At 44.3% G+C, this 11,735-nt stretch overlaps 1 pseudogene; it reads right to left on the bottom strand.

Moving 5' to 3' along the window:
- Positions 1-11,041: 11,041 nt before the first annotated feature.
- Positions 11,042-11,159, bottom strand: LOC126482579 (5S ribosomal RNA; annotated as a pseudogene).
- Between the last annotated feature and the right edge of the window lie 576 nt (positions 11,160-11,735).

The following is an 11,735-nucleotide window of genomic DNA, read 5'->3' as shown; positions in this document are numbered from 1 at the left end:
ATTAGTAACTGCTGCTTACACAGTTTCCTCAATATGAGCGCCGGAGACGTCGACGCTATGCTGCATTTGCAAAACGATGTGATCAACAGTTTCTCGCAGCATTTCCGTTGGAATCTGAGCTAAGTGTTTCTGGATATTGGCCTTACGATCAGGTACAAACCGAACGTTTTCCTGGTAAACGAATTCCTTTAGATATCCCCAGAGCCAAAATCTATACACATTCAGATCAGGTGAACTTGCAGACCATGTACCTAAAAAATCTCTGGAGATTACAGGTTCGTGAAATGTTTCATTAAGTAGATCTTTCACTGGGTGAGGTCCATGAGCATGAAAACAGGGGTTTTCACTCAGCTGTCCTCAGTAAGAATCACGTGCTTTATAAGGAGGCCTCGACAGCGTGCAGACGTCACAATACACATCAGAGGCCTTCTGTGTGCATTCTCTTCAAAGAAGAATGGAGCGAGAATAAAGGGTCTTGTGAATGCAAACCACACAATCACATACGGCGAGTGTGCAACACGGGGCTCTATAGAACCCCAAATTCGGCATTTCTGTATATTCACTGGGCTGTAAAATGTGTCTCGTTACTCATAGGAATGCTGCCCGGCCACATGTGATCAAATTCGATTCGTACCAGAAACCGAATAGCAAATTCAGAACGTTGCATCGGATGATGGGAGACCACTTGGTGCATCTCTGGATCTTGTACGGTAACCATTTTAAAATAGACTGTAAAACGTTCTATACTGTTGGCCATAGCATGGACAATTCTTGTGACACTACACGAGCACTAACACTACCCACAGAACGTACTGTATGGTCAGTTACAGCAACAGCAACCTATTCAATAACTTCCACCAGGATAGGACGCCTTCCTCTTCCAGGTGTTACAGCAAGCTCACCCGCGTTTTCAAATTTCATTATCATCTTCTTTAAACTATTTAATGGCATCGGGCCTCTCTTCAGATCTTAAAGTCGGCGATGCTCTCTCAGTACAACACAGCAATTGCTGCTGTTCACATACGAGTAACACAGTCTCACTAAAAGCGCACTTTCCCTCTTATCGATTGCCACTCTGCTCACTCATGTTATGACTTGTCAAGTGACAGTGTGGATGTCATACCATCATACTGTGTACAGCACAGAATTTACACCTGGTGGCCACAATTGGGATTAATTTGTTTACAGTTTATATCGGTTCGCCATTAACACGTTAGCATATCTACCAAGTCTCACTGTCATACGACAACTGCAGCCCACACTGGACGTACGTGAGTAGCGCACTATAATTGTTACTAGCCGGTACTACAACCCCCGCCCCTTACGTATCGCTCCTATAGAAATCGCCGAAACAGGATCGGACTAAATACAGCGCACAGAGAGACTTTCAAGCAAACGTTCTACTCGTGATCCATGCGGGAATCGAAAGGGAAGAAGCGCTGATAATTGGTGGTAACAGCAAATACGGTGTGGCACGCAGTTCATAGTGGTTTGCTGAGTTCAGGCGTAGATGTCACCAATCTGGAAAATCCGGACACAAAATGATTTATTCACTCGAGAAGAGAGGAAGAAGTCACAAGGTACCACGCGACGTGACCAGGCAAAATTTGATACTCAGTAGAAGCAACATATATGACCGCGTCATGTGCAGAACGAGCTGGAGCGTTATCGTCGTGCAGAAACACCCCTTTCAACAGCTTCGTGTGACACTTTGGCTGCCACGGGTAACATAGTCGCGAGATTTTCGTTATATGCTCCTTTGAGGGTTCGGCTCTTCCGAGGATAATTTGTTTGCATCACGCTATAGTGTTCCCAAAAAACAGTAACTACTATTTTTTTGTAATTCTCTCAAGTATATACCGCATGTAAATAACGTTACTTTACAAATGTTGTAGTGATGATTATGGAATTTCATTTACGCTGTATTCCATATTTGTAATATGTATGTAACTTTGTGCATCCTAGAACATGCCTGGACATGGAATTTTAAAGTAAAGACTGCAGTGCCGGACGAGGAAAACGCTTTAGGTATTCATAACTGCACTGTAGTCACTCCTAGCAATCTTAGATTTTCTTCTGGAGGAGGTCGAATGGAAACTGTAACGGGCAGTCAAATGGAAGATCTGGTCTTACGTTAAATCAGTAAGTGGCTCGAAACAGCATATCCAGACACTCCGGGATGATGATGGCATTGAAACAGAGGATGGCACGCGTAAAGCTGAAATACTAAACAGCTTTCTCCAAAGCTGTTTCGCAGAGGAAGACCGCACTGCAGTTCCTTCTCTAAATCCTCGCACAAACGAAAAAATGGCTGACATCGAAATAAGTGTCCAAGGAATAGAAAAGCAACTTGAATCACTCTACAGAGGAAAGTCCACTGGACCTGACGGGATACCAGTTCGATTCTACACAGAGTACGCGAAAGAACTTGCCCCCCTTCTAACACCCGTGTACCGCAAGTCTCTAGAGGAACGGAAGGTTCCAAATGATTGGAAAAGAGCACAGGTAGTCCCAGTCTTCAAGAAGGATCGTCGAGCAGATGCGCAAAACTATAGACCTATATCTCTGACGTCGATCTTTCGTAGAATTTTACAACATGTTTTTTGCTCGAGTATCATGTCGTTTTTGGAAACCCAGAATCTACTCTGTAGGAATCAACATGGATTCCGGAAACAGCGATTGTGTGAGACCCAACTCGCTTTATTTGTTCATGAGACCCAGAAAATATTAGATACAGGCTCCCAGGAAGATGCTATTTCCCTTGACTTCCGGAAGGCGTTCGATACAGTTCAGCACTGTCGCCTGATAAACAAAGTAAGAGCCTACGGAATATCAGACCAGCTGTGTGGCTGGATTGAAGAGTTTTAGCAAACAGAACACAGCATGTTGTTATCAATGGAGAGACGTCTACAGACGTTAAAGTAACCTCTGGCGTGCCACAGGGGAGTGTTATGGGACCATTGATTTTCACAACATATATAAATGACCTAGTAGATAGTGTCGGAATTTCCATGCGGCTTTTCGCGGATGATGCTGTAGTATACAGAGAAGTTGTAGCATTAGAAAATTGTGGCGGAATGCAGGAAGATCTGCAGCGGATAGGCACTTGGTGCAGGGAGTGGCAACTGACCCTTAACATAGACAAATGTAATGTATTGCGAATACATAGAAAGACGGATCCTTTATTGTATGATTATATGATAGCGGAACAAACACTGGTAGCAATTATTTCTGTAAAATATCTGGGAGTAAGCGTGCGGAACGATTTGAAGTGGAATGATTATGTAAAATTAATTGTTGCTAAGGCGGGTACCAGGTTGAGATTCATTGGGAGAGTCCTTAGAAAATGTAGTCCATCAACAAAGGAGGTGGCTTACAAAACACTCGTTCGACCTATACTTGAGTATTGCTCATCAGTGTGGGATCCGTACCAGCTCGGGTTGACGGAGGAGATAGAGAAGATCCAAAGAAGAGCGGCGCGTTTCGTCACAGGTTTATTTGGTAACCGTGATAGCGTTACGGAGATGTTTAGCAAACTCAAGTGGCAGACTCTGCAAGAGAGGCACTGTGCATCGCGGTGTACCTTGCTCACGAGGTTTCGAGAGGGTGCGTTTCTGGATGAGGTATCGAATATATTGCTTCCCCCTACTTATGCCTCCCGAGGAGATCACGAAGGTAAAATTAAAGAGATTCGAGCGCGCACGGAGGCTTTCAGACAGTCGTTCTCGCCGGCCGGTGTGGCCGAGCGGTTCTAGGCGCTTCAGTCTGGAACTGCGCGACCGCTACGGTCGCAGGTTCGAATCCTGCCTCGGGCATGGCTGTGTGTGTTGTCCTTAGGTTAGTTAGGTTTAAGTAGTTCTAAGTCTAGGGGACTGATGACCTCAGATGTTAAGTCCCATAGTGCTCAGAGCCATTTGAACCATTTGAACAGTCGTTCTTCCCGCGAACCATACGCGACTGGAACAGAAAAGGGAGGTAATGACAGTGGCACGTAAAGTGCTCTCCGCCACACACCGTTGGGTGGCTTGCGGAGTATAAATGTAGATGTAGATGTAGAAAACCAAACACCCACCATAATAAACAGTGCACTAGACAGGTGGCTCCATTGTCGTTGCGTTTCGATACTGTCACCGCTTTGGTGGGGGAATGGCGTAGCCTCACACCACAGAAGCACCCACTTGTTGGGTTGTGAAACTGATTGTTGGCGGACTGGTCTAATGTGTTCTCCCAATTGCTGACGTGGAAGCAAGAAAAGAAGAGCAGAGAGATGCTTCTGTGTCTGAGGGTAACGGAGTAAAAAAAAAAAAAAGGTTCAAATGGCTCTGAGCACTATGGGACTTAACATCTACGGTCATCAGTCCCCTAGAACTTAGGGCTACTTAAACCTAACTAACCTAAGGACATCACACAACACCCAGTCATCACGAGGCAGAGAAAATCCCTGACCCCGCCGGGAATCGAACCCGGGAACCCGGGCGTGGGAAGTGAGAACGCTACCGCACGACCACGAGCTGCAGACGGTAATGGAGTACACGAAACTCATCGCCATAAGTTCGCTGTGTACGGTGGGTGAACACTGCACGTCCGTGAAGTGACGTGGTAGGGGGGATTACGGATTAGGGAACACATCACTGCAAGACGATTCGCTCCCAGGACAGGTCAATCGAGCCATTACACCTGACTGATGGGGCGGATTGATGAGCCTATCTGGAGAGGCCGATGAAGGGTGAAATACGTGTTCAGGCCGGCATTACCACAAAATTTGCTCCCAGTGGATGCCACGTCACCTGAGGGCGGGTCGGAAGATGGACAGAATGGTGTCACGTCTGAGTCATACGCTGCGGTAGCATGACGAAGGGGATGTGTTTCTGTCTCGTATCTTCACAGGGGACGAAATATGGTGCCCCCATTTGAGCCCGAGAGTAAACGCCAAAACCAACACTCCACGCTACTGAAATCCAACGCTGGCCGCTCGTCCTCGAGCGTGAAACCACATCGATGCGCAGTGCTATACAGACACTTTGCAGGAACTGAAAAGTGCCATAGAGTCAAAATCCCCAGGAATTCTGTCGGAAGCAATCAACCTGTTGGACGGTAACGTCCGCCACCATTATGCCCACTGGATGAAGGCGACGCTTCAGCGATTTGGTTGGGTAGCACTGCAGCATCGTATGTACAGCCCGGATCTTTTTACAGTATGATATTCACATCCTTGGCGACCTGAAGGTAGACATGCGTGGTCGTCGGTTTCAGTCGGTCGAGGAAGTGTGAGAGTGTGTGCGGTTGTGGATCCGTCAGCGGCGGACCGCTTTCCACGAAACAGGAATTGATCGTTTCGTCTCCCAGTGGGATAAATGTCTTCCGCGAATGGCGATTACTTATGAATGGAAATATTACATGGTCCCATTATGGTGGATGTTTGGTTTTTATTTGACTTCCCTCATACAACACGCACAAAATATTAGATAACTTTATTAAAACTTGAACAATCTGAAATACTTAACTTGGAAAAACTCCAAGTACACGGGAATTTCAAGTATTTGTTACTGTCGCTGGACTATAACGTATCTCTTGATACACCACAGAATGATAGTCGTCTTTCAGGAATTCGATGCAATTCTGATTTGTATTACAACTCGCGCCGCTGGATCTGAAGATAGACGATGCTGTCGACGTAAGCGATGATTACATTGTGTGGGCTGAGCGGCACTGCGTTCTGACGTATATATTCTTCCAGCAGAAGCGGCGTACGGAACCGCTACGCCAACGTCACAATTTCGTTGCTGTGTAAGGCAATGACTGGCCTTACTTGTGGTTCCGTCGTGACGTACCAACATTGCCATCGGACCTGATTCTTCGAATGATACCACAAAAACCGTTATGTGGTCTTCCAAAGTTCGTTGGAAACAAACCGTAAGCATTGCTCGTCATCTGCTCTTTTTATTTTCCATTGTTGATTTATAAAAGGTGATATGGAGACACTTAGCGTACCGGAGTATTTATGTCTTCTTCTTCTTCTTCTTCTTCTTCTTCTGCACATTGCAGATTAGGCATTCTTGCTCGTACCGGCTTCTCAGCTGTTTTCAGCGTATTCTGGGCCGTCCTCTCTTCTTTCTCTCGGCATGTACTCCAGCGTTGTCTTGGGATGTCTGGTTCATTCCATGAGTATGCAAAATGGACCAGAATTGTACACATGTGTGGCTATGGCACATTTTGTGTGGTACTTAGGTATGGAAGCTAACAGTAAATGCGTTCGTAATTTCTGGCTGTGAACTCTCAGCTGGACGAAAAAGGTCACTTCCTCTCTAAACACATAAACTGTCATTCCATACCATTCATGGCTTCTATGAGAAATAGTTTTAATTCAGCACTTAATTCGTAAATTACGCTCGACCTATCAGCCTTATAAAACGGTCTTTTTCAGTATATTCCTTACTTTTACATACACTAGTGGCGCTTGTGAGAATTTTCTTTATAAATCTGTATACACTTCCATATTTAAAGACTGATTATGTCACCTAGAAGCTTATTTGTCTTTCCTTTCCTGGAGTTAACAATTGAGAATGCAGTGGCGCCTAGATTCTTCTTTTAACAATTTTTTTTCAGGGCGAGTTTGCATAACATGACATACGTGGATATTGAAACGGTTATCCTGTAAACAAAAAATATAAGGGCACCTTGTTACTGAAACGAATGGTTTATATAAAAAAAAATTATAGAAAATAATGACAAACACGGTAATTGTGGTGTGTACATGGTACAGGATGTCCCACACGAAAGAGTCCCACAAACACGTGTAGCAATTCCGCTGAAACTGTGACGTTTTACGTGGCAACACTGCACTCTGCAACATCGTTTGACGCGACAATGCATTTCCACGCATCGCTGTGACTGGAGCTCAGTTTTCAGTATTTACTGACAACGTATCGCGATTCTGTCGACGAACGCGTGTTTCTTGTGAAACAATATTGGATTGCTTGTTCCATTAAGACATGTCAGCGAATGTTTGTTGAAGGTTTTAGTGACCAGCATATAACGTCTAACTGGTGCATACAAAGTTAGTGAACAAGATGGAAAGCAATGGAACGGTGTTGATCTTCGCTCTGGGGGACGGCGGCTATTATCGGAAGACGAAGTGACTGCCGTGATACAACGATTGTTGGCCTCACCTTCAAAGTCCGTTCGACGTTTATCTCAGAATGTGGAATGTCGCAAGCACATGCCACAGAGTTGTGATGAAAGCCCGCGTGTATCCATACAGGTTTACAGTTGTTCAGGAACTGAATGTCAGTGACAAAGACAATCCATTATATTATGTCGTTGGTTTCAGCAATTTATTCCTCAGACGCCAGGAATATTTTAATACATATGGGTCAGTAATGAGACGTGGTTCCACCTCTCTGGAAACGCAAACTCTCAAAATACACGTTCGTGGTGCAATGAAAATTCACATGTGCCGGTCGAGCAACCCCTGCATTCACAAAACTTTTGCGTGTTCTGTCCGACATCACAGCTTCGCATAATAGGACCAACTGCAGATGAAGAACTTACCTTCGGATGGTACCGACAGCATGGCGCCACATGCCACACGTCTCGAGTGACCATGGCTGAGGTCGAATCATTTCTGCCATGCTGGCATAGTGATTTCGAAATGACAGTGGACCCGAATGTGGTTTTAACACCACCTCACTTATTCCTCTGGTGTGGCCTAAAAGCCAAGGTCTACAGGAACAAAACACACAAATCGGAAGATTTAAGAGAGAACATCAACCGTAAAATCCAGGCAGTGACACTCGAGAATCAGCAGGGTCGTGTTCAACTGTGTTTGCAAGTCGAGGGCAGTCATTTCCAGCACCTTTGGTGATTCACTTTTGTTTCCCCACGTCAGCAACGTATGACATGTTCCTTTCATTTCGTTTTCTGATTTTTATACAAAGTTTATTTTAAGGTCACGTTTGTTTGTGGGGCCTCATTCAATTGGGACACCCTGTGTATCTTGCGTAGGAATCATGCGGATAAGGTAAGAGAGATTACGACACTTGAGCGAGGCGTATACAAAATCATCTGTCCCTCGTTGCACTCTGGCTTGGAACTGATGGAACTGACAGGAAGTCGCTAATATTGTTGCTAAGGGCCTTCCCCATTCTCTGTGCGGTGGCTTGTTGAGTGTATTTGTAGACGTAAGTATAGTAAAAATACTTTCACTTGCCAAAATCGCATAAACTGGTTTCGAGAGATGTAACTCTCGTCCCCTGGTCTTCAAAAAATGTTTCGTTAGAAAACGTGTTCATTGTGAGTTAGAACGTCATGCCATGCTGTCATTAAGGTGAATAAAATATAGCACACTATACAAAGTTTTGTTAGAAACAAAACATTTACGGTACATTTAAAAAGTACCTAGTACACATGGCCTTTCCGTATAGGTAGCGCTCACACACAATTGTTAAGTTTTAAAAATCACAATATGTTACGAAAAGCACATTTGAACATCTATTTATGTTTGCGTCACATGTTCCGTGCACTGCCGACCCACCTTAAACGAGGTATATGGACGTTATGGACATGACCACGTGCACAAGAAACTTTTTAATTCCATACGTTTTATTTCTGACAAATCTTTTGTATCATGTCTTATATTTTATTCACCTTAATGACAGAATGGCGTGAGATTCTAACTCACAATGAACACGTTTTGTAAGAAAATATTTTTAGAGAGCAGAAGATGAGAGTTATGTACATCAAGCTGAAGATCAAAAATTAAAAATATGTTATCTACTGAAAGTCCTTTACCAAGTAAAGCAGATCGCTCCTTACAATTTCTCATCATGAGAAAATTCAGTCTAAATATAGAAAATATGTTTACTCATCCTAATCAAAATTTCACTGTGCATAAAGAACGAAAGGGAAAAAAGTGAGGAAACAGTCAATAAATCCCAATTTTCCATCCCACAGTTGGGTCTAAACAAGCAACATTGAGACACAATCTTGAATTATATATTAATTATTTTCCTTATACGCTATTATAAAGAAAAGTAATGTAATGGAAGTTACGTAGATGTCTCTGTCACAGATTGTACAGTAATTCTGCAATTAGTTGTTCGTTTTAATTTTCTTTATTTATTTCATGTCTTAATGCAAGTGAAGCTGTATGGCAATATGTAGTATGAATTTGTAACAGTATACAGTCAATGCAATTATTTAAATGATATATGCTAAAAGAAATGACGATTTGCCATTTAAACATATAGCTACAAAGTCTTGAGTGTCGACAGTAAAAAATCTGTGTCCGCAATATTAACCCAACACAGTCTGATTTCAAATCTTACCCTGAAATTGTTTCAAGACTTAACAGCACGCGTTCTGCCACAAGACGACGTGCCGCGCCAGGAACGGCTATTTCATTTAGCTCTTTATTGATTAATTTGCCTGTTGACAACACAGTAACCGTCATCTAGCCTTGGTTCAGTGGTCATCAAAATAGCAACAGTGCGCCGACACCAGAGACCGTCCAACTCGATGACGGCACGACGTGAGACAATAGAATCTTCCAGTGATCTCCCCACCGAATCAATCTTTGCCTTGCATCGTGTGAAGACAACAGCATAACAGACAATCATGTTGACACTTAAGAAATTCTGAGAACTGCCATCTTACACCCCTTAAAAGAAACAGCAAAGCATAGTTTTTATTGCATATTATTTAATTAACAATACAAAACTTTCTAGAAGCTACAAACTGCAGCCCTGCTGAATGATAAGAGTTGTGACAATATTTCCGTCACTGATATGATTGTTTTACGGAAGCATTTATTTGCAGTAGGGGTAGGATCCGATATCCTTTCGCTTAGCAAGGATGAGATACAACCTAACATGCCACATACCATACGATAACTGAATGTAACGATTACTTTGCGGCTAATTTTCAGTCCCACATATTACATAAAGTGATTACATCACCTCTTATCCAAAATTTCATTTTATACTGTGTTAATTAGTTCAGGTTCAGCTTTAATTTTTCCTCCAGATATTTCAAGAATTTATTAGAAACAAGTCTTCAGAAACACCGACCTTTCAGTTAGTTGTTTTATGAGTGTGAATGACGGTGTGTGAGACTGTCACTTGGCCCATCTCAGAGAGGAGTAGGAGGAAAGCTAGCTACAAGCCGATTCGGTGGGTAAATTCACTCAGTATGAGGAATCTGCTCTTCAGACGAGTCTGACAGAGAAGGCCTGGCATTTTGAGATAACGCTAAACTTGTGTGCGAAACGTAAGGATGAAGATAGCTTCCCCATGATGTGTCACTGCCAAGTAACATAGCTGTCCAGTCACATTAATGTGATCATCTGTTAAATGCCTGAGTAACCATCTTTTGCAGCGTGGCCCGTTGTAAGACGTGGACGAAGGGCGCCAGTGAGGTTGTGAAAGGTACTGACAAGGACGAGAACCCATACCGACTCCTGTGTTGCGACCAGCTGCACTAAGTTTCGCGTTTAGGGATGCAAGACGTGTACAGCCCGGTCGAAGTGATTCCACAGATTCTTTATTAGGTTTAAATAAAGAGAGTTTGGTGTCCAGAGAAGTACAGTAATCCTGATGCTGTTACACCACGCGCGTACACTGAGAGCTGTGTGGCACGTGGCAGCGTCCAGCTAGTAGGTCCACTGTGCCGAGGAAAAACAGACTGCATTTATGGGTGGATATAGTCCTCAAGGATCGATATATACTCGTTTTCATCCACTGTGCCTTCCAGAACGATGATATCACGAAGGAAATGCGTTCCTCAAACCGTTACACTCCCTCTTTCGACGTGTACCCTTCTGACGATTGTTGCAAACTCCTACCGAATAGGCCATGTAGGCCCAACGATACTGATCGGCCGCCGTGTCACCTTCAGCCAATAGGCGTCACTGGATGCGGATATGGAGGGGCATGTGGTCAGCACACCGCTCTCCCGGCCGTATGTCAGTTTCCGGGACCGGAGCCACTGCTTCTCAAACAAGTAGCTCCTCAGTTTGCCTCAAAAGGGATGAGTGCGCCCCGCTTGCCAACAGTCCTCAGCAGACCGGATGGTCACCCATCCAAGTGCTAGCTCAGCCCGACAGCGCTTAACTTCGGTGATCTGACGGGAACCGGTGTTACCACTGCGGTAAGGCCATTGGCCGTCGATTGTTGTAGGGTGTTTGTTTTCCGACTTTTCGGGCCGTACACGTCAATGGCCATCTGGCCAATGGAACATGAAACACGATCCACCTCAAAAGTCCACCTGTCGCCTCTCAGTGGATGTCCAGTAGTTCCTTGCAAATTTCAGCCTTCGCACTCATGAACAGCATTCAGCATAGGTGCATGAACCACGCGTCTATAACGGAGGCAGATATGCAGCAACGTTCGCTAAACGGTCGTTGAGAACACACTGTTGGTAGGCTCTGCATTCATCCGGGTAGTCAGTTGCTCAACATTTGATGGTTCATTCACCCTTACCTATCTTCGTATCCCTCGTTCACCCTGTTTATGGCCCGTGTTGTACTACACTTGCCTCGGCGCCAATTTTGGATAGCTTCATGTTACCATGCATTGTATACTTTAACGACTGCTTCCATACTTGGCCCGAAAGCCAATTATTATGTCCTTTCGGACGTCAGATAAACCGCTCCGTTTCCGCGTTACGACATCGACTGCACTGTTTTCCGCGTCCCCTGACATGCTTTGTACACTCTCCGATGCTAGTGCCGCCAGCTA

Source organism: Schistocerca serialis, chromosome 5 (assembly GCF_023864345.2).
Source record: "Schistocerca serialis cubense isolate TAMUIC-IGC-003099 chromosome 5, iqSchSeri2.2, whole genome shotgun sequence".
In the NCBI taxonomy this organism is placed as follows: Eukaryota; Metazoa; Arthropoda; class Insecta; order Orthoptera; family Acrididae; genus Schistocerca; species Schistocerca serialis.
This window is presented reverse-complemented; position numbering and strand designations above follow the sequence as displayed.